General features: G+C 41.6%; 1 long non-coding RNA gene across 4 annotated transcripts; it reads right to left on the bottom strand.

The window, feature by feature from the left end:
* Positions 1-434: 434 nt before the first annotated feature.
* On the bottom strand, positions 435-17,888 carry LOC116676606 (uncharacterized). 4 transcript variants are annotated; one of them, XR_004328785.1, is made up of 6 exons: positions 17,642-17,888; positions 17,005-17,219; positions 10,872-12,340; positions 10,613-10,770; positions 4,993-6,215; positions 435-1,179 (listed from the first exon to the last, which is right to left on the bottom strand). It is a non-coding gene; the product is annotated as an uncharacterized LOC116676606 (long non-coding RNA). The 4 variants fall into 4 exon arrangements; XR_004328783.1 differs by having other exon boundaries at positions 17,005-17,240; positions 17,642-17,882; XR_004328786.1 differs by having other exon boundaries at positions 447-1,179; positions 10,872-11,089.
* Between the last annotated feature and the right edge of the window lie 1,190 nt (positions 17,889-19,078).

The raw sequence follows: 19,078 nt of genomic DNA, 5'->3' as shown, positions 1-19,078 counted from the left end.
TGCACAGTGCACAGACGTCTCCTGCCACTGTTCCACACATGTTGTGCAACCAATAATGCTTCGACAACACAGTGTGAAGACGGGCTCCTCGATGAACTCTAAAAGACAAAATATTTGTCTTTCTCATTTATCCCGTCTGTCCTCAAAGTTTTCTTCATGTATTGGATGATAGTGTTTTATTATTTTATTAGGAACTCCACACAGAGAGTAACACGAGGGTCGGCCCGAGGAGACTGTGTTGTTCCTCTGCGGAGAAGTGCATTTAGTCAGAGTGCCTTTTCAGTCACAGCAGCACGGGAGTGGAACTCTGTCCCTCAGAACATCAGAGACCTCACCACTTACACTCTGTTCAAAAAACATCTAAAAAGCTGGTTCATAACACATCAGACATGTCGGCATTAATAAGAAAATATTTTCACTCTACCCAACCGTGCTGCAACTTGTGTCTCTATTGTGTAGTATCTTTTTTATTTTTATTTTCCCTAATGTCTGTATTACATTTGTAGACTGTATTTATCAACGTGTTTTAAAGAGTTTTATCTGTTTTACTACTTTTTTATTTGTATTGTTGACTGTAATTTTCTTATTGTTGTTGTTTTTTAGGGAGACAATTTTAAGATCTGTCCAGGGACAACGGATGAAAAATAGCCTTTTGGCTAATTCTGGTGCATTTACAGCAATGTTGATTAATGTACACTGTCCCTGTCAAATAAATTATTATTATTATTATTATTATTTTTACTAAACAAGTGTACAACTTTAGTGCTTAAACATTACACTTTGTTTTTGTAACATTACACTATGAGCTGGTACAAAAAGGTTTGCATCAGTAGATGCAGTTAATTGTTGTGGATGAGACAGCTGATCTTGGGTAGAGAATGTAAAAATGATTTGTATTTGGAAAGCTCAAATTCTGTCACACAAAAAATAAAATAGATCCAGAATTATCTTTCATGTGGGACAATATCTATTGCATACTTAGTTATACAAACAACACAGCAGAGTCCTTGCTTGATGGTCTGTAGCTGTGGATGATTCAGGATGACTCTCTGAGTGGCAGCCAGGTTGGTGAGCTCTCTGATTGCTGCAGTGATATCTGGAAGGCTCTGGGATGCCAGCACAAGCTCTTCTAACTTCTCAGTGACCTCTCCAATGCCTGCAGCTTCGTCATCTTTTCGGCTGTTACAAGGGAAAACAATGTTAATAAATATGTACTTGTTGTTTTATTGCAGCTTTGCTTAACTGTGGTGGGGTGGAAGCCTAACCTTTTGTTTGAAAAAGTTAGAAAAGGGGAAAAAACAACAACAACTTAATAACAAAAGCAAGGGTTTTATTCATGAATGTAGCTTGGCCAAGTCAGGGCAGCTACTAATGTAATTCATCAGTTCAAAACAAGACTCTTGTCTAACACACAACAAAACAGCAGGGGGATGGGGATGAGCTCAAATTCTATCTCAGATTATTGGACTTAATAAAAAAAGTTGACAGGTAGACTGTCATGGGGCCTGTTGCACGAAACTAGGATAAGGGATTAAGCCGGGATATTCAAGTTATCCTGGATGAATTTAGCTTGGACTCGGTTGCACGAAACCAGATTGAATCAAGCCCAGCCAAGTAACTATGGAGATTTATTCTTTGCGGCTAGCCTGGTCCAGAGCAGGCTAACAGCCAGGCTAAGATTAATCCTGGAGTCTCATGTGTCAAATCAGCTGCCGTCTGATCCGAAATAAACGTGTTTAACAGTTATTCATTGTCTTCTGCATGTGTTCTGCTTTATTTTTATTAACATGCATTAGCCTATACTCGCGAGTTTGATTTAAACCCTACTACATTTGTTTAGATGTTAGGAATGGTTGCACTGGCACTCTGATGTGGAGTGGGACTTTTCCCGGTGGGACGGTACTATGTCGAGGCTGCCTGGCGTGCGGCCGCTGCCCGGTGGCTATTGCCCGCCAGCAGACTTGCGAGTCGCGTCAGTGTCCACTCTCTCTGTAAAAGTAGAGATGAGCAGCGCAGCGTCCGTGGTCTCAGCTTCAGGTTTCTACAGGACGCTCCGGAGATTAAGTGTGACGATATTAATGTAGCGATATTCCAAGATGATATTAATGGCAGACTGGTCAGAGACCAATACATTCATGATTTCATTTTCTTGTTGCTTGTCCTTCTCTAATAAAGGGTAGTTTGTGTTACTCCTTAATAAGTGGGCCTATTGTTTTTTGTTATAGCTTACATTGGTTTCATAACTTTCTAATTAGTCTCCCATCCCTGGACCAATAACGTGGCCTATGTACAGCACGTATGTAGTGTAGTTTACATTCATCACACTGGGAACACCACAATGCTTCTTAATCTTTTTATTTTGGTGCGGTCACTTGTCAGAAGAATAAAAAAAACGTGAATATTGTTTTACATATATGTTCACAGCGTGTATTAAAGTCATTTACTTTTTTTTCTAGTTGTTGTCCCTTTCTGATTGTTCTGTATGAACATTAATTGTACAAAGAATTAGATATAGCTTATAGAGATTTGGGCATGGTTGTAAAACATGTTCTCACGTTGTGAATAAGGGTTTGAAATTAAGCCTAAAGTCCGTAGGGTCCATTTCCCGAGGAACATTAGTTCCCTCTGCTCTCTTTTGAGGCAAAGTAGATATTTTTAAACCCCCACACATTCAGTCGGGTCCGCTATGTTTTTTTTTTTTTCTCCGTTTGATAAGAGCCGTATTTCCCTTTTTGCATATTCTTCCCCTCCTCGTTACTGTCCATTAGAAGATGCTGCTCATTGGGTGAAACATTTGGCGCATGCGTCTTCTCATCTCTGCATCAGTAAATCTGTGATCGATACCGTGGTCTATTTGAGAAAGCCGTGAACGTGCACTTATCCCAGCTATCTACACCTGGCTTGACATAGCTTCCCCTGTTCATCCTGGCTCGGCAAACGTGCAACCGATGAAGCCGCGATGAGCAGGTCACACTAAGTCAAGCTGCGCTTTTTCACTTATCCTGGATATCTTTATTCTACTTTCGTGCAACAGGCCCCTGGTCGGGGTCCAGCTGGCCTTGAGTATTATTGTATTATTGTTTCCCTGCATTTTTCTTCTGTCCTGGGGCCTGTTGCACGAAAGTAGAATAAAGATATCCAGGATAAGTGAAAAAGCGCAGCTTGACTTAGTGTGACCTGCTCATCGCGGCTTAATCGGTTGCACGTTTGCCGAGCCAGGATTAACAGGTGGAGCTATGTCAAGCCAGGTGTAGATAGCTGGGATAAGTGCACGTTCACGGCTTTCTCAAATAGACCACGTTATCGATCACAGATTTACTGATGCAGAGATGAAAAGACGCATGCGCCAAATGTTTCACCCAATGAGCAGCATCTTCTAATGGAAAATAACGAGGAGGGGAAGAATATGCAAAAAGGGAAATACGGCTCTTATCAAACGGAGAAAAAAAGCCCGACATAGCGGACCCGACTGAATGTGTGGGGGTTTAAAAATATCTACTTTGCCTCAAAAGTGAGCAGAGAGAATTAATGTTCCTCGGGAAATGGACCCTACGGACTTTAGGCTTAATTTCAAACCCTTATTCACAACGTGAGAACATGTTTTACAACCATGCCCAAATCTCTATAAGCTATATCTAATTCTTTGTACAATTAATGTTCATACAGAACAATCAGAAAGGGACAACAACTAGAAAAAATAGTAAATGACTTCAATACACGCTGTGAACATATATGTAAATCAATATTCATGTTTTTTTATTCTTCTGACAAGTGACCGCACCAAAATAAAAAGATTAAGAAGCATTGTGGTGTTCCCAGTGTGATGAATGTAAACTACACTACATACGTGCTGTACATAGGCCACGTTATTGGTCCAGGGATGGGAGACTTATTGAGAAGGTTATGAAACCAATGTAAGCTACAACAAAAAACGATAGGCCCACTTATTAAGGAGTAACACAAACTACCCTTTATTAGAGAAGGACAAGCAACAAGAAAATGAAATCATGAATGTATTGGTCTCTGACCGGTCTGCCATTATTATCATCTGAGAATATCGCTACATTAATATCGTCACACTTAATCTCCGGAGCGCGTCCTTTATAAACCTGAAGCTGAGACCACGGACGCTGCGCCGCTCATCTCTACTTTTACAGAGAGAGTGGACACTGACGCGACTCGCAAGTCTGCTGGCGGGCAGCGGCCACCGGGCACCGGGCAGCAGCCACCGGGCAGCGGTGGCCACCGGCCACCAGAGGCCGCACGCCAGGCAGCCTCGACACACTACCGTCCCACCGGGAAAAGTCCCACTCCGCATCTGGGTGCCAGTGCAACCATTTCTGACTATAAACAACTGTAGTAGGATTTAAATCAAACTCGTGAAAACAAAAGTGACAAGTAGGCTAATGCATGTTAATAAAAATAAAGCAGAACACATGCAGAAGACAACGCAATAACTGTTAAATACGTTTATTTCGGATCAGACGGCAGCTGATTTGACACATGAGACTCCAGGATTAATCTTAGCCTGGCTGTTAGCCTGCTCTGGACCAGGCTAGCCGCAAAGAATAAATCTCCATGGTTACTTGGCTGGGCTTAATTCAATCTGGTTTCGTGCAACCGAGTCCAAGCTAAATTCATCCAGGATAACTTGAATATCCCGGCTTAATCCCTTATCCTAGTTTTGTGCAACAGGCCCCTGTTTTCTGTTTTTGTTTCTCCCTCTTCCTCCCCCTCTCCTGTCTGAAGCCAGCTGATTGCCTACACCTGCCGCCAGTCTGCCAGCAGCAATCCTCTCCGCCACACCTGCTCATCATCACCCGCTCCCGCCAATCACACCTGCCTGCAATCTACATCAGCCACAGTATATCTACCCCGGTCCTGCTCTCATTCTTCACCTGATCGTTGCTTCCGCTACTCGGGTGAACCTCATCAGAAGAGAATTCTGAACTTCTTCACGTTTTTCCCTTGTGTCCCATCTCATGTACTCACCTTCCTTGCTCTACTTTTCAGTAATCCTCTCCTCCGGTCAGCTGGCTCCGGACCCTCTCCCTCGGCGCCCTCTTCTCGTATCAGCATCCGCTCTTCGGCCGCTCTTCACCAGCCTCCTCTCCGCTCCTCCGTGTGCCAGTGTCTCCTCCCCGCTCCCCAGCCGGGGCTCCTCTCAGTTCCTGACCCCTCACCTGTCCTCCGGTCCTCCGCTCTAGTGCTCCATCGTCCGCCTCCTACCTCGCTCTCCCTCTCTCTCCCCGCAATATTACAATAAAGGCTGCTGGTCCTGATGGTATCCCCGGACGCGCACTCAGGGCCTGTGCTGAGCAGTTGACTGAGGTTTGGACTGACATATTTAATCTGTCAATAGCCCAGGCAGTTGTCCCAGCGTGCTTTAAAACCTCCATAGTGCTGGTGCCAAAGCACTCTATGACAATTCACTCTGCCTTGTCCCACCTTGACAATAGCAACACCTATGTATGAATGCTGTTCATTGACTTAAGTTCTGCAAAATTAAATCACAAGGCCCTCAATATCACCAGTTTTACATGTTTCCATATCAGACCCTTATATGAAACTAATTGGCATGCAGTACAACATTATAACGGTCCAATCATACCAAGAACATGTCTGTGTTCCACCCTAATAAGTTTGTGAAGGTTAAAGATAAGGCATTTCAGAGACTGTAAAAATGATAAAAGTCAAGGGTGAAAACATTGGAATTTAACAGGTCTTAGTTTTGGGCCCTAAATGTTAGGTTAACAAACTTTGAGCTAAATCTGAGATTGTCCACCAAACATTTTCAAGGATTTTTATCTGATTTAACACGGAATGACTCATATTATATTTTACTTTTTTTTTTTTTTTTGCATTTTCATGCAGTGGTAATTTCTTGGAATTGAATTTGTAGTTGTATGTAGCACTTTTCTCCAAAGCAACTTCCATATGTCAATTATTGCAAGGGCCAGCTTCCCCAAGATCAACTACTGTAGAAGTTCAGTGTCCTGTTCAAAGGCACAACAGTGACAACTGGGAATGGAACCCACAACTTTTCTGGTTAATTAATGCTAGCATAGTTCCTTAGCCAGTATGCTACCCCACTTTAACTGAAATAATAGCCAATCTACTGGTAATGCACTCATTTTTCCCTCCTATACAAACCTTTTGATGTCTTTCACGAAGGACATTGCCATCAACGATTTCCTGGTGGCAATAGGAACAGTCTGAAATGAAGATATACTTGAGTGAGTATATATCCTACTGAAAGCTAAAGAATCACAAATGCAGAAAATAAATATGTATGTCCTACAAAGTATTATGCTACATTGTACATTTCCACTCTGTTCTATTTGGTTAACAACTTTTCAATACATTTCCTACCATTACTTTTTCTCCTCTCCTTTTTCTTCCTGCTGAGATCTACACTCACCGGCCACTTTATTAGGTACCCCATGCTAGTAACGGGTTGGACCCCCTTTTGCCTTCAGAACTGCCTCAATTCTTCGTGGCATAGATTCAACAAGATGCTGGAAGCATTCCTCAGGGAGTTTGGTCCATATTGACATGACGGCATCACACAGTTGCCGCAGATTTGTCGGCTGCACATCCATGATGCGAATCTCCCGTTCCACCACATCCCAAAGATGCTCTATTGGATTGAGATCTGGTGACTGTGGAGGCCATTTGAGTACAGCGAACTCATTGTCATGTTCAAGAAACCAGTCTGTGATGATTCCAGCTTTATGACATGGCGCATTATCCTGCTGAAAGTAGCCATCAGAAGTTGGGTACATTATGGTCATAAAGGGATGGACATGGTCAGCAACAATACTCAGGTAGGCTGTGGCGTTGCAACGATGCTCAATTGGTACCAAGGGGCCCAAAGAGTGCCAAGAAAATATTCCCCACACCATGACACCACCACCACCAGCCTGAACCGTTGATACAAGGCAGGATGGATCCATGCTTTCATGTTGTAGACGCCAAATTCTGACCCTACCATCCAACTGTCGCAGCAGAAATCGAGACTCATCAGACCAGGCAACGTTTTTCCAATCTTCTATTGTCCAATTTCAATGAGCTTGTGCAAATTGTAGTCTCAGTTTCCTGTTCTTAGCTGAAAGGAGTGGCACCCGATGTGGTCTTCTGCTGCTGTAGCCCATCTGCCTCAAAGTTCGACGTACTGTGCGTTCAGAGATGCTCTTCTGCCCACCTTGGTTGTAACGGGTGGTTATTTGAGTCACTGTTGCCCTTCTATCAGCTCGAACCAGTCTGGCCATTCTCCTCTGACCTCTGGCATCAACAAGGCATTTCCGCCCACAGAACTGCCGCTCACTGGATGTTTTTTCTTTTTCGGACCATTCTCTGTAAACCCTAGAGATGGTTGTGCGTGAAAATCCCAGTAGATTAGCAGTTTCTGAAATACTCAGACCAGCCCTTCTGGCACCAACAATCATGCCACGTTCAAAGTCACTCAAATCACCTTTCTTCCACATACTGATGCTCGGTTTGAACTGCAGGAGATTCTCTTGACCATGGGCGTTTCTCAATACCAAGTAAGCAAAGAACGGACTTGTGTTCTTTGGGAGACCGTACTTGCTAGCTGTACCTGGAAGACTGAACTCGCAAGTTCAGAAGCAAACAAAACGCTGTTGACAGTTTTGAGACGAAGCGTTCTTCCTGTTATTGCGCAACACCCCCAGCAAAGAGGGCGCTTGCCACTTTATAGTTAGCTTTGATGTGTGTATTCATAATAAAACATGGACGGTCACCCTTCACACCGCCTTGTTTTGTTGTTCAGTCTTCCAGGTTTCATTTAAAGTGCTAATAAGTATCACGGGCCAATAACTATATGAATACCGACAACGGCGGGGAAAAAATCCTTGTAACATTGTTCGGGATTCAAGTTTAATTGAAATCAGAAAAGAAACGTTAAAATAGGTATTAAAATTATAGATGGACTGGGTAAAGTTAGTCACTGCCGTCGGTACTTTACCGAGAAGCATAAGAGGAGCCTGAGAGGCAGGAGAGCAAGGGATGAGGAGGACAGATTTATATAACAGCGGTAAAAATTGTTTAAAATATCTTACAATTGTGGACCTGGCTTTGCTGCAGTGGTCTGTCTAAATGTGGGGCCAGAGTGGTCTGTCTAGACGTGGGGCCAGAGGGGTCTGTGAGCTGTGAGCTGACTGACGGACCGGCTCGCGAGAGTCATTCCCGGCTGGCGTAGCAAGCTCGCCCGCCGGGGTTTGCGGAGCTTTCAAACTCCGAAGGCTTTTTTAATTCACCGTCAATTTTTGTTGAACTGCCTATATTCAAAATCTACACAGCTGATTTCTCGCCTTAAAACATCTTAAAAATGAATTTATTGATTTAATAATAGACGTAAATTGTGAAAATATGTGTACCGGAAACCATAAGCGCTTTACACCCGAATTGAATGCTGGGATACCTGCCCGGCCAAGTTCACACAAGTCACCATCCGATGTATCCTCGGTAAAATGGGCGTGTCGAGATCACATCCGGGGATTTTAACTGTTCTTGGCGAAATGCTAACTTGTGTATTGGGTCAGTACTTTGGCCACCAAACATGACGTTTCACAAGAACACAAGGACACAAGTCCATAGAAGAACACATATTGAGAAACGCCCCACGTCTACATGCCTAAATGCACTGAGTTGCCGCCATGTGATTGGCTGCTTAGAAATTAAGTGTTAACGAGCAGTTGGACAGGTGTACCTAATAAAGTGGCCGGTGAGTGTACAGCTGAGGCAGGTAGAGTGGTGGCAGTGGCTGGTAGGGTGGAAGTGGGCAGGGTAGGTAGGGTGGGAGTGGTGAGGTTAAGAGGAGGTAGAGTGAGAGTTGAGAGGGTAGTTGGAGGTACGGTGGGAGTGGTGAGGGTAGGGGGAGGTAGGGTGGGAAGGGTAGGTAGGGTGGAAGTAGTGAGGGTTAGAGGAGGTAGGGGGAGAGTGGAGAGGATAGGGGCAGTTAGAGTGGAAGTGGGGAGGGTTAGTAAGGTGGGAGTGGTGAGGGCAGAGGAAGGCAGGGTGAGAGTAGAATTTATAGGGGGAGGCAGGGTAGGAGTCATGAGGGTTGGTGAGGGGAGGGGGAGCCAGGATGGGAGTGCTGGGGTAACGTGTAAGAGGGGTGGATGCAGCAGGCTTAGGCACTATGGAATACATATAAAATGTAAGTTGTCAGGTTTAAAACTTTTACCTCAAAATTCATAGTGCACCTTATTTGTAATTGTATGCTATTATTAATTAACTTGATTTATACCTTTTTTTTGTAATGGTTATATACCATTTTTCAAATCAATACATTTGAGTATTGCAATATTTTATTTAGCAATACTGCATACATTTTCAAAACAATTGTATGCACATGATAATGCCTTTATAATATCACAGAACTCCTTACACACAGTATTGAAACATATACACTGTGGGGTCCCGGAGCAGCTCCTTCGGCAGCAGACTGATACACCCCCGGTGTAAGAAGGAGAGGTACCGCAGGTCCTTCATTAATTACATATATTACTATATTATTTAATTACAGATGTTACTAAATTATTTAATTACAGATATTACTATATTTCATTACATATTTTTCTATTTAATTTCACATCACTTGTTCACTTACATTTGAATATTGTTTTGTACTATGGCCACCTAACGTTACTTTACAATACCCTTTTATAAAAATGCCACTTCACATTCATTCAGTACTTTTTGCACATTGTCTGTTGTTTGCCTATTGTTGGCTTGTTTGTTTTGGTGTTTTTTTTACTGTTGAAAATGCTGCTGTCACAAGGGAATTTCCCCATTGTGGGATGAATAAAGTATTATCTTACTGCAGTACATTTAATTAGAAACCCTGCATAGTGTTATTTATCATATCACAACAAAGCCCCTTTCTTGTGATCGAAGGGTGGCCGACTGGTAGGAGACACGTGGGTGGGGGGACTCAACCACATCAACATCCATGGATGAGGTGCCCTTGAGCAAAATACCTACCCCCCAACTGCACAGACGGTGCTAGATCAAGGGCTGCCCACTGCTCTAGTGTATATGTACTCTTGTCAGCTATGTGTGTAAACTAATCCCTGATAGGTAAAATGAAGTGGAATATATTTCTTGGCGGAAGAATGATTATCTAGGACAAAAAAAATCCACTTTCTGTTTGCTGTAACTTTAGTATTAATTCCAGGTATGTGTAGTAAAAAAATTAAATGACAAAAAGGTTGTTGGTTCCACTGATTTTACAACAACTAAGGGGAACAGCTTTCATTGTGCCTAAGAACGCCATTAGTTAAATTGGAACCTGTGCTCTATCTTGGGGCTCATTGCTTAAATAAACACTACAAATATAATTTGCATATATGTAACTTTATATGTTACTTTACTCTGACTGCAGGGCAAAAAAAACACCACCATAACATTGGATGTCAATGAATTGTCCACAAACCATTCCTATGAAATGTAAATTAAACAAGAAAAAAGTAAAATCTGTAGGCCTTGTAAAACATGACAAGGAATGTACTGTTATGTGGTTCAATAAAGTAGGAGAAATGTATTATTTCGTTTACAAACTGAATGTATGTACAGTAAGTATGCTTACAGTTGAGGACGGACTCGAAGACCACTTTAACTGTTGCAAAGGCCTTCATCGTCTCCCTGGATGGCTGCCAGGTGGAGCAGCTGGGCCTTAAATTTCTTGTTCCTCTGCTTCGCCACCAGCGGCAGGGGGTAGAACCCCACTGCTTTCAATTTATGTAACTGTAACAAATCAAGAACAAAACATGACATGTTTATTGTTTGCATATACAGATACCTGAATGAACAATTAACTAGAAAATAAATTAATTCAACATGCTTACATCAATAAAGGCACTATCCAGTGCCTTTACGGCATTGCCCTTTGTTGGTGGTTTTTCTTCAATTTTTTTTTAACTTATTCATTTTAATTGCCTTGTATGGCTGCTCTCTTCCACAAAGGTGGCACTTCTTTCTTGCCACGCCAATCATGGTAGGGCAAGAGATACAGGACTTTTTAGTCGATCCAGGCATCTTTATGTAGGACACAGTAGGGACAGAGCTGGGGTGAGAGGTTTGAATGGAGAAGGATAGAGTGGAGAAAAAAGAGGGTGAGGTAGCATGAAAACTGACATGACTTCTGCACAGACACAACGTTTCAACACAATGTCCACAGAAGAGTTTAAAATGTTCACAATCCTGTTCGCAGCCACATATTGGTTTCATGAGGACATGCTTGTGGCCCATAGATAAGACTGTTGTTGTGAAGCACTACCCTTACAACTTACCTAATAGACAAAACATCATTACATCTGTTATTTTAGGTTGTATTTTGGTTCTAAATGGTCTTCATACCATGACAATGCAATAGTGAAAGCAGAGGTAACAGAATTTACATGTAAATAGATCCCATTCCTCTATTTGTATATGCACTAACATTATATGCTTGCTACAGTCATGCAACGTGTAATACAAAAAATAACAAAGTTAAATTCTTTTAATATAATTTTATTTTAAAAATTAGTCAGTAGCTCTGCAGGCTCCCCCCAGGCCGTAGCTAGTTAGATGGGGATAGGGACATGAGGGGGGACTTCAGACTCTCCAGGGGATCCTTCTACGGTCTGATGGCCGTCGTCGCCCCTAGACGTGCACATCAGAATATATACAAATTGTTAAGATCACACATTTAACACTTAAGTCTTCTACAGTGGCACAATAGTTTAACACAAACAACAATATACTACAACACATGTAACGTTATTGTAGCTTATAACTTATTTGCCAATATGGTTAAACTGCCGCTGTTAGCTAGCTAAGGTTAGCTTGCTAGCACGTCAAATTACGGTACCAATAAAGGTTATAATTGGTGGTACAAAATCATTACAATGTGCAATAAGGATATAAGGGCATTTTCACATGTCTTTTGTTTTAAATGTACCTTTAAGGGTATTTGACATGCAACTGCTCCCATGTGTTTTACATCAAAACGTTCAGAACAAACTCAGCTTTCCATACAGTGACGCCCACATTTTTTTTTCTGTAGCAATGTGTAACAAGATAATTTGGCGCTAAAGTAGAAGTTTGCTTTTTGAGATTCCTCAAATCTCTTTTTTAAACAAACCTCAACTTGTGACGTGTTGTACTACTTGTTTTGGTGCTTGAAATGAGTTTACCAAAGTCTTTAGGTTATATATGTTTGAATAGTAAATAAATGTCAAATAAAATTTTGTAATATTGCTTTTTGAATAGAAGTTTTGTTAAATATTGTGTGGAATTACCAGTGCGCCTTTTGTCCTCAGAGGGTTAACGGGACCTTTTAGAGAGAGAAAATAAAGACTTCAGTAAATGTTCTTAGTGTCTTTCCATCAATAAGATAGCATGAATTTTTTGCTTCACATGCCCTGCAAAGAGAGGACAAAACGGCCTACATTAAAGATGGCTCCATGATAGGAGTAGTAATAAAGGCTGTAGTAGTTGGAAAAGAAACTGCGAGTTAGCAGTCTAAGGATAGCCGGACACTGATGTGATTTGTGGCATTTATTAGGGATCGACGGGGATCAATTAGGGATTTATTTTTGCGCCAATACCGATTACTAGTAGTTAATGAAACTGTTATTTGGAATTGATTGAGTAAACCAGTGTTTAAGGCTTAGGTGCACATATTTGGCGGAAAGCTTTAGGAGTCTTTCCTCAAAAACCTTTTCATGTTTTTTTAATAAAAAGAATACGCAATTTGACATCATTTCGGTCTATTATTATTACAATATCTGTGTTAAAATCAAAAATGGATGAAGAAGTCAACTTACAATCATTAGATTTGAGAAAACTCAGTTTGGTGCTTTTTTCTGTTTTTGGCATTTATTGCCACATTTCACGTTCATTCAGCTTAGGTTCTTAGACTTGTGGCGGGGATAACCCTGAAAACATAAATAATCAAGACTGTGTTTAATAGAAAATCTCCAATACTGCACGTTGTTTTTTCTTTGTATCCATCTGCAGTTAAATTTAAAAGAGAGAGACAGCAAAAAATGTATGATAATTTATACTTTTTATTGATTTTATTATTTTATTGAAAAATTACAATTTACACTCAGTTTTTGTTAGAAACACTACACACAGGCCTGAAATACACACACACGCTGAGGTCCTTTACATGTACTAATGGAGAGATAAGCCTGTGCCTTCAGTAGATCTCCCATGATGCATTCTGAGTTTGTTTACGGATGGAAAGGCAGGTTTGTTACACATTATTACATATATTATATGATCATCCGAACGAGAGCAATTTCTGGTTGAAGGCTTTGCTGAAAGCATGTTGAACATGTGTTAAATACCCGCTGCAAGACTACATGGGAGACTGGACCAGGTTTTAGCTTTAAAAACTGAAAAAATTGTTACAAATTTGTAGATTTCTTGTTAGTCACAAGTTTTAGAGCTACTGGTTTTCTTGTGTTTTGTTTAAAAGCAGGACTAATTAGTAATGTTTTGTTTCTATACTTTTTTAACTCTGAAGAGTCCTCTTCTTGTTAAATTCGTTTATTGGTTTTAACCAGCATCCACAGGCCCTTTTTTCATTTGTAGTTTGTGCACCTGTGATTCTGTTAATCCATGTAACTCATATGTTAATAAATACCTTGATTCTAGCAAAAAACTGTTTTTGTTACTTCCCTTTACACTAATAAGCTAGGTTGTAACAGGCAAGCTGAACAAGGTCACAAGCTAATGTTCATACCATAAAATTGATATACAACAAATACTGTTTTGTTTTGTTTTTTAGTGTTCATTTATTTATTTATTTTGATTGTGAGAGTAACCGGTTTACCTGGGGCCTGTTGCACGAAAGTAGAATAAAGATATCCAGGATAAGTGAAAAAGCGCAGCTTGACTTAGTGTGATCTGCTCATCGCGGCTTAATCGGTTGCACGTTTGCCGAGCCAGGATTAACAGGGGAAGCTATGTCAAGCCAGGTGTAGATAGCTGGGATAAGTGCACGTTCACGGCTTTCTCAAATAGACCACGTTATCGATCACAGATTTACTGATGCAGAGATGAGAAGACGCATGCGCCAAATGTTTCACCCAATGAGCAGCAGCTTCTAATGGACAGTAACGAGAAAGGGAAGAATATGCAAAAAGGGAAATACGGCTCTTATCAAACGGAGAAAAAAAAAACGACATAGCGGACCCGACTGAATGTGTGGGGGTTTAAAAATATCTACTTTGCCTCAAAAGAGAGCAGAGGGAACTAATGTTCCTCGGGAAATGGACCCTACGGACTTTAGGCTTAATTTCAAACCCTTATTCACAACGTGAGAACATGTTTTACAACCATGCCCAAATCTCTATAAGCTATATCTAATTCTTTGTACAATTAATGTTCATACAGAACAATCAGAAAGGGACAACAACTAGAAAAAATAGTAAATGACTTTAATACACGCTGTGAGCATATGTGAAAAAAAATATTCATGTTTTTTTATTCTTCTGACAAGTGACCGCACCAAAATAAAAAGATTAAGAAGCATTGTGGTGTTCCCAGTGTGATGAATGTAAACTACACTACATACGTGCTGTACATAGGCCACGTTATTGGTCCAGGGATGGGAGACTAATTGAGAAGGTTATGAAACCAATGTAAGCTATAACAAAAAACAATAGGCCCACTTATTAAGGAGTAACACAAACTACCCTTTATTAGAGAAGGACAAGCAAAAAGAAAATGAAATCATGAACGTATTGGTCTCTGACCAGTCTGCCATTATTATCATCTGGGAATATCGCTACATTAATATCGTCACACTTAATCTCCGGAGCGCGTCCTTTATAAACCTGAAGCTGAGACCACGGACGCTGTGCCGCTCATCTCTACTTTTACAGAGAGAGTGGACACTGACGCGACTCGCAAGTCTGCTGGCAGGCAATAGCCACCGGCCACCGGGCAGCAGCCACCGGGCAGCGGCGGCCCCCGGCCACCGGGCAGCGGTCGCACGCCAGGCAGCCTCGACATAGTACCGTCCCACCGGGAAAAGTCCCACTCCACATCAGTGTGCCAGTGCAACCATTCCTAACATCTAAACAAATGTAGTAGGGTTTAAATCAAACTCGCGAAAACAAAAGTGACAAGTAGGCTAATGCATGTTAATAAAAATAAAGCAGAACACATGCAGAAGACAATGAATAACTGTTAAACACGTTTATTTCGGATCAGACGGCAGCTGATTTGACACATGAGACTCCAGGATTAATCTTAGCCTGCTCTGGACCAGGCTAGCCGCAAAGAATAAGGCTGAATCCCATTCATTCCCCTTACCCTACCCCTTACCCCTACCCCTAGCTTTTGCGCGTTCACGCGGGACCTAGTGCTGTCCCAATACCTATTAGGACCGAGGGGTAGGGGATAGACCAAGGGCTGTATAGCCCTTGAAACCTAGTGTGGACGCGACCTCACTTGAAAACACACAGGCATCAATGGCTGCCCGTTGACCAGAGAGACACAAAAATGTAAGTACTTTCGGCTTAAATAATTGATTAAAAAGTTACGACAGTCTTGTTTTGTGGTCTATGCAGTCCTGTACATGTATACTAGCAACCATGTTCCTAACTGAAACTTTTTAAAAATCGCTAGCTTGCAATGCTAACGCTAATCACTAACGCTAACGTTGAACAGTCCCACATATTTCTGCCTTGAATGGACTGTATACATCGCATAGATTGTATAGCTATATATATATATTAATAATAACGGTCTACGATACATCGCTACGTGCTTCACATATACCGCCCTGTATCACACAGGAGGACACAGGAGCTGGTCCAGTTTGGGGCTGAAAACGCAGACGTTTCCTAAATCCTGTGTTCATGTTGTACCCATTCATTATTGCATTGGTACTGTATTATTGTAATCATTTGTAATTAATTCCTGTTCATTGTTCATGCACTTGTATATTGTTGTTGGTTTTGATATGGGACACTGATAAAATATGAGGGGGGGGGGGGGGGGGGGGGTTACTGGCCAACAGGCTTCAGACTGGTCTGGAATATCAGAACAGCTGTAGTTAATTTGTTTATTTGTGGTCTTGTTTGTATTTTTTAGTTTTACACATTTGAAGCCTTTTTATGTGTGCGACATGTTAGTTATGGTTCTAATAGTTGATAATGGTTCTGTAACATAATTTTATGTAACGTTTTTGCCTGTTATGTTCAATTTATCACCAATAAAGACAGATTTTTGTCAACAAAATGTTCTTGTGAACATCAATAACATTCAAAACGGTGATAACTGAAACTGATATACACACACCATGTATACACGGTGTATATGTATACACCATGTATACATGGTGTATATGTATGTATACACCATGTATACAAGGTGTATATGTATGTATGTATACATGATACATGTGTATACACATATGTATTGCAAACAGACCTAAGTACTACACAGATAAGAACATCTGCCTCTGCACCACCAAAGTGAACCTAAAATATATAAATATTTAAATCCATATGACACTGTTGTCCAAACCCACACAATCAACAGACAGAGACGGCATCTTGGAGGTTTGTGCTCAATACTGCATGGTGATGTCACCAAGTGGTGTCCCATTTCATAGGGGTATGTTTTCACCCCTACCACTTACCCCTTGGTTTCAAGGGCCAAGGGGTAGGGGTAAGGGCCAACGGGTAGGGGTAAAATGGAGAAATGGGATTCAGCCTAAATCTCCATGGTTACTTGGCTGGGCTTAATTCAATCTGGTTTTGTGCAACCGAGTCCAAGCTAAATTCATCCAGGATAACTTGAATATCCCAGCTTAATCCCTTATCCTAGTTTCGTGCAACAGGCCCCTGGAGTAGACCTACACAATTGTTTGAGGACACAAAATCACCTGGAATGAACCCACACAATCACCCTTTCATGCTGCCAGGGATTGGAAATAGGTTGTTGCGGTTGTCGGAAATAGTGAGAGAACCTTACCTGTTAATGCCCCTCCTGCGTAATCTTGATCAGATGGATTAGCACACGCCCATATTTGCACATAGTCTGGTCCAGCAGTTTAGTGAAACTGGTGACAGGACACCACCTTTGATTGTGTCTTGCTGCTGAATCTTTAACTGGGTCTGACGATGTGTGCCCTGCACCTTATCATTGATGGTGTACATGGTCCGGTGTTTGCCGAGACCCCTCCATGCCTGACAGGATGTTTGGTGGAACTGGTGTCAACATGGAACATCGTATAGTATATGAATTTACAAATCTGTTCTTTAACTCAACATTGTTATAATCTTAATTTGTTCTCTGACATTTACTAGCTGTAGTTAAGCATCTTAACTTGCTTCTCTCTTCAACCTTAATAAACATTACATTGTTACAACTACACACTGACGATGTCAAGGAGCTGCAGCAAAAATCAACAAAAGTACGACATTAGGGCCGCCATCTTGTGACTTCGTTTAGATACCGGAGCTAGCAAAACTTTGCAAGTGTATAGAAACACAAGTTTCTAACTCGAATAAAACACACATTTTCTGCCTCAATTCTTCTCAGATAATGTTCTAAATGGTTTTATAGTGCTTCGAAACATATTTTGGTGATGTAACACACACTTACGGACCTGTTTTGATGCAGGAAAAAGCAACAGGACACATTAGTAGCGTCCGTTCGGCAGGCTGTCCTCTGTCTGAGGGACGGAAGCCGTTGTTCCAACTAGCGCTCACCTAACGATACTCCCTCTTGTGGCGTAAGTGCGTCATTACATTTGTAAAGGCATCAACCGAAAATATATTTAAACCAGGGGCCTGTTGCTCGAAAGTAGAATAAAGATATCCAGGATAAATGAAAAAGCGCAGCTTGACTTAGTGTGACCTGCTCATCGCGGCTTCATCGGTTGCACGTTTGCCGAGCCAGGATTAACAGGGGAAGCTATGTCAAGCCAGGTGTAGATAGCTGGGATAAGTGCACGTTCACGGCTTTCTCAAATAGACCAAGTTATCGATCACAGATTTACTGATGCAGAGATGAGAAGACGCATGCGCCAAATGTTTCGCCCAATGAGCAGCAGCTTCTAATGGACAGTAACGAGGAGGGGAAGAATATGCAAAAAGGGAAATACGGCTCTTATCAAACGGAAAAAAAAAAAAACGACATAGCGGACCCGACTGAATGTGTGGGGGTTTAAAAATATCTACTTTGTCTCAAAAGTGAGCAGAGGAAACTAATGTTCCTCGGGAAATGGACCCTACGGACTTTAGGCTCAATTTCAAACCCTTATTCACAACGTGAGAACATGTTTTAACCATGCACAAATCTCTATAAGCTATATCTAATTCTTTGTACAATTAATGTTCATACAGAACAATCAGAAAGGGACAACAACTAGAAAAAATAGTAAATGACTTTAATACACGCTGTGAACATATGTAAAACAATATTCATGTTTTTTTATTCTTCTGACAAGTGACCGCACCAAAATAAAAAGATTAAGAAGCATTGTGGTGTTCCCAGTGTGATGAATGTAAACTACACTACATACGTGCTGTACATAGGCCACGTTATTGGTCCAGGGATGGGAGACTAATTGAGAAAGTTATGAAACCAATGTAAGCTATAACAAAAAACAATAGGCCCACTTATTAAGGAGTAACACAAACTACCCTTTATTAGAGAAGGACAAGCAAAAAGAAAATGAAATCATGAATGTATTGGTCTCTGACCAGTCTGCCATTATTATCATCTTGGAATATTAATTATCATCACACTTAATCTTTGGAGCGCGTCCTGTATAAACCTGAGGCTGAGACCACGGACGCTGCGCCGCTCATCTCTACTTTTACAGAGAGAGTGGACACTGACACAACTCGCAAGTCTGCTGGCGGGCAATAGCCACCGGGCACCGGGCAGCAGCCACCGGGCACCGGGCAGCAGCCACCGGGCAGCAGCCACCGGGCAGCGGGCAGCAGCCACCGGGCAGCAGCCACCGGCCACCGGGCACCGGGCAGCGGCGGAGCACAGCACAGGGGCTTGTCATGCGATGTTAATGCATTTTTAAAGA

Source organism: Etheostoma spectabile, unplaced genomic scaffold (genome assembly GCF_008692095.1).
Source record: "Etheostoma spectabile isolate EspeVRDwgs_2016 unplaced genomic scaffold, UIUC_Espe_1.0 scaffold00003495, whole genome shotgun sequence".
Lineage (NCBI taxonomy): Eukaryota > Metazoa > Chordata > Actinopteri > Perciformes > Percidae > Etheostoma > Etheostoma spectabile.
The sequence above is the reverse complement of the archived record's forward strand: the minus strand, read 5'-3'. Positions and strand labels throughout refer to the sequence as shown.